At 29.9% G+C, this 4,974-nt stretch overlaps 1 long non-coding RNA gene across 1 annotated transcript; it reads left to right on the top strand.

Moving 5' to 3' along the window:
* The first annotated feature begins 1,733 nt into the window (after nucleotides 1-1,733).
* On the top strand, nucleotides 1,734-4,974 carry LOC106767515. The gene is made up of 4 exons (XR_001376167.2): nucleotides 1,734-2,097; nucleotides 4,427-4,554; nucleotides 4,669-4,831; nucleotides 4,922-4,974. It is a non-coding gene; the product is annotated as an uncharacterized LOC106767515 (long non-coding RNA).

Here is a 4,974-nt window from a genome sequence, read left to right on the forward strand (position 1 = left end):
AAGGATGATCATCGCAAAAGAGAAACATACAACATACACAAAAGCAAGGCAAGGGTGAGCTAATTATATAAATAAACATCATACAACAGGTTAAACATTTTAATCATAAGAGAGTACATGGATAGCAACCACATTTTATAGCAAACAACCTAAACATGTAAGATTCTAGACTTGACTCATTCGGACTTTAAGATGAGAGTCGGGCTATGGCGAGTCTTGCACCCGTGGTGACTTATGAAACTTGGGTTCCCCACCCTGCCACACTCACGAGGTTAGTCCGTTCCGCGCCTTGAGGCATACTAGGAGCCCCTAAGACTAAGGACCTCCTGCTACTTCTCACCACATGGTTCAACCTCTCTAAGTGAGTTTGATTGACCATTGAAGCGTCAAAATGACTCCCAAGGCTGAGCCCCTACTTTCATTTTAAAACACTAAGGATGTCACCGAGAGATTCTACATTTACCACCATCAACACACTAGAAATCATGTTTTATTCCTTCCCAATTCACATACTTTTGAACCAAAATTCACAATTCCAAACATATACATAATCTCAACAATACACATTATTTACCACTCACAAATTATAAAAATAACTACTCCCTAATTTAATCTAAGTTAAGCAATACCATCTTTTATAATTTATTACCAATGCCTAAACCCTGTATAGATATAAAATCATGTTCCCTTCAGCTATATTATAATAGTTATCTTAAACCATACTTCTATTATAAGTTTTCTATTAAACCATTGCACAAACATTTTTAATTTATATTAAACCAACATTCATATTATAATATTATAAGATTTTATTATACAACCTGTTAATATATGTATATATATATTACGTACATTAACTAAATTATATATATATATATATATATATATATATATATATATATATATGTTACGTACATTAACTAAATTATATATATATGTTACGTACATTAACTAGATTATGTTTGAATTTTTTTTTAACAGGCTATAATGGTTTTAGGAAACCTGATAAGTGATTCAGTCAAGAATAGGACTCTTTTTCTTGAAAAGGTTACTTTGTCGACTTTCTTAGAACATATCAAGTTGGATGCAAGGTTGTCCACGCTGAAGCAACTATCCTGGTTTTTATGTACTTTAGTTCACTTCAAACCGTTTTTACATTTAGCAAAGGTTAGAGACATTTCTTAATTATTACTTTAAGACTAAATGTGTGATCAGTCTTAAAGTAATAATTAAGAAATGTCTCTAACCTTTGCTAAATGTAAAAACGGTTTGAAGCGAACTAAAGTACATAAAAACCAGGATAGTTGCTTCAGCGTGGACAACCTTGCATCCAACTTGATATGTTCTAAGAAAGTCGGCAAAGTAACCTTTTCAAGAAAAAGAGTCATATTCTTAACTGAATCACTTATGAGGTTTCCTAAAACCATTATAGCCTGTTAACAAAAAAATTCAAATATAATCTAGTTAATGTACGTAACATATATATAAAATTTAGTTAATGTACGTAACATATATATATATATATATATATACTACAAAAAAAATATTATATAATGGAGGTTATTTTGTGGAGGTTATAAAAACCCTCCACAAATAAACATTATTTAAAATCATTATAATGAGTTGTCTGATTGCTATTAATTGTAGGGGTTTTAGTTTTTCTTTTAAGAGGTTTATAACCTCCCTAATTAAAAAGTTTCTAACATTTCTACTTAACTTCATATTTTCTAAAATTTTTTCTCTTTTCTCCCTTTTTTTCTAAAACCTAAGCGGGACTTTTATTTTTCTCAAAACCTCTTGTTGCCAATTTGATCAGACCCCTTTTTCCCTTTTTCTTAAAATGTAAGCGGGATTTTAATTTTTCACTAAACCCTTGCTCCCAACTTTCATGATACCCGCTCCAAAATATCTCTTCCTATTTTCCCCCAAATCTCAACCCTTAATTTTCACTTAAGTTTCGTCCAGATCTTTCGTCCAGTGCTTTCGTTCCATTGTACTCGTCGGCTAGGTTGAGCAAAGTGTGGTCGCCCGCCAGTTCAGCAAAGTGTGGTCGTCGTGCACAACCCAACTCGCGGCCAGGTTTAATTCTTCAACCTGGTATTTTTCCCGAACCCTTTTCTAAACCTCTTATGCCCCGACATCAATGTTGTACTAGAAGGTTCTTGCTTTGAATTTATATACATCCCTTTTGATATTAAATTACTGTTGATAATTGTGTGGTTTGTAACTAAGAAATTATGGAAAACGTGGTTTGTCTGATTATATTTGCCATTGTGTTGGTCTGTTATGTATGTATTAATATTAAAAACCAGAACTAGAGTAAAAGTCTCTTTTATGTAGTCAACTCATATTATGAAAGTAGAAGTCTTTTGTGCATTGTTGTTACTGGATCTGTGCGTGCTTAATGAATTTTGGAAAGTTCCTTTTGGACAAGTTGTAATATATTAGGTTTAATAATTAGACAAATGAGTTAAGTAAAGATTGAACAGGTTGCATGTTAAAACTGGTACAAGATATGAGTTAAGTCTATTGCCTAGAGTTTGAACAGAATGTGTTTTTAGTCTAATAGAAACAGCCTTAGCATCATAGACATTCCTGGAGCATGATGTATATTTGTATGTGTGATGCTTTTGCTGCACTGAAATTTTGGTACTTGGTTGTTTATTGGTGCTGTGTTATATTTTTTTAAAAGAAAAAGAAATTAGAGGTTTGATGTCAGATTATAGGACTTAAGTATATGGGTTGATCATTGTAGTAGTTGCTGGTTTTGAGTGTGATGCAATTATACTCTGTTTTGTGTACTCTGTTGAGTCTGTTTGAGGGGTATAGCTTGGATATCATGATTTTATGGTCTGTATGCATACTGTTAAAGTTTAAATACTGTTAAGGTATTCATATCTCCTTAGAGAAAAAATGTCTCCACTAACTCATATGACTAAAGCATTGTGCTAACAAAATATATTAAACTGAAATCATTAAAATACTAATTCAACTTACGAATTTCAACATTAAAAGCATATGTAAGGATAAGATCATATTATAAAAAAAAGGTTATTTATATATAGCTGTTGTTAATCAACATTATATGTTCAATCTCATGTACAAAATAACTTTAACAATCACCAAAGTAATCAAACACTAACAACTTCAAGCCCTCATGATGTGTTATAAATATCTTATATTAATTTTATCTTCCCGAATTTGGTTAAAGTTAAAATTATTTTATTTGCATAGAAACCTTTTATATATATATATATATAATATTGTTTTCCTTATTTTTTAATTTTCTGTTATGAATGTTGATTTCAGTGGTTTTTAATTGTGAATTATTAGTTTAGTGCATGATAAGAGTTTCAGTTTGATAAATGATTAATTCATGGAAAACCGCAATTCCTAATAAAGACGGCATAAATTAAACAAATATTAAATAATTTATGGATCTTAATTTGGTCGTTTTAATTGGTTTTTAATTATATTAATGAAGAATAAGAAACTAATCTATGGATTTACAAGATGCAGTTGTTGAGCAAATAATGTCACCAAGATAAGAATATAGTTGACTCTATCTTTAAGAACATAAGAAACAAACATATTAAGGATTAAATATTTCATCTTTTAAAATGTTTTTCATCAAACAAACTCCCTTATCTGTTTACAGTATCAATCAAACTCCCTTTACCTACAATTCAAAATATGGGAATCTATCTTTCTTTTATAACTGTACCATAGAATCATTGTTTTTTATTGTATATTGATTTGCTATTTGAAAATTTTGTGATTTCACTTGGCTTATGATTATAAATTGTAAGGTTTGAATGCTTGTGTTGTTGTACCCTGATATAATAAGGTATGTTGTTCATTTAATTCCAGCCATATAATTTTATATTCCTGTTAGGTGCTTTGAGTACGGTGGTGATTGTATTGGTTATTGCATGGGTATTGAAACTGGGTTATTGAAAAAATATAATGGAATAATGAGGAAAAGTTGGTGTTTTAGTTCATATAAAATTAGTTTTCTTATATGGTTTTAAAAGAAAAGTAATCCCTAGGCATGAATAAGTCTTGGAGCATTGGCATATTTATCTTGGTCAAAATGATTGAATCCATAATTTGTTGAAACTAACGCATAAATAGGTAGTGCAATGTTTATGGATTTTTTTAAATATATAATTGGTTATTTAGTTTTTTAAATTCTGGAAAACTGTGCATGATATAAAAGAAAAATTGAAATTTAAATATCTTTTTTTAAGTAATAAACTAGCTTTTTATAACTTGAAAAATCTGTATCTCTTTAATATTTTGATTATTTTGGGATATGAGTTTTTACCCTCTAAACCTATTACTCTAAAGCTTACCATCAATTATCAATTACAAGTAATGCAATATAAGCTTATAGTTTCAGCTTTTCTCCTAAACCACTTTGTAGGTAGTTCACAGATTCAAACGTGCTTATTAATAAGCTGGTGTTATAACTAAACTTGGGAGGCATTGTGTTATTACTAGTTGTTCTACTATTTGACTGCCATCAAACTTTGGAATCTCACAGTTCTCAAGGTTAGTAAATTTAATTTCATTTGGAAGCATTTTATTCATTAATTCAATATTTGTTTGTATATTCCATGAATATTGTTATCTTTTTGATGTGGTAGTGTATTTCATTTTGTTTAGGAATAATTTTGAATGGATAAATCTTGGCAACAAAAGTACAACAATTTAAAATTAGTGGCAACAAAAGTACAACAGTTTAGAATCAGCGTTTAAAGCATACATGATAACGAAGGAAGGAAAGATTCCTCATGAATTTACCTCATTCTTTGATTCTCAACTTCAAGTAAGTTACTGATATAGTTGAAGCATTATGCCTTATATACTTTAATTATAAGCATTCCTTACTATTAATATTTTTGTTTTATCATTTCAGGAAGGTGGTGATGCAAATGAGCTCAAGTCTTCTTTGGGTGGTACAATAGGATC

This window comes from Vigna radiata, chromosome 1 (assembly GCF_000741045.1).
Source record: "Vigna radiata var. radiata cultivar VC1973A chromosome 1, Vradiata_ver6, whole genome shotgun sequence".
NCBI lineage: Eukaryota > Viridiplantae > Streptophyta > Magnoliopsida > Fabales > Fabaceae > Vigna > Vigna radiata.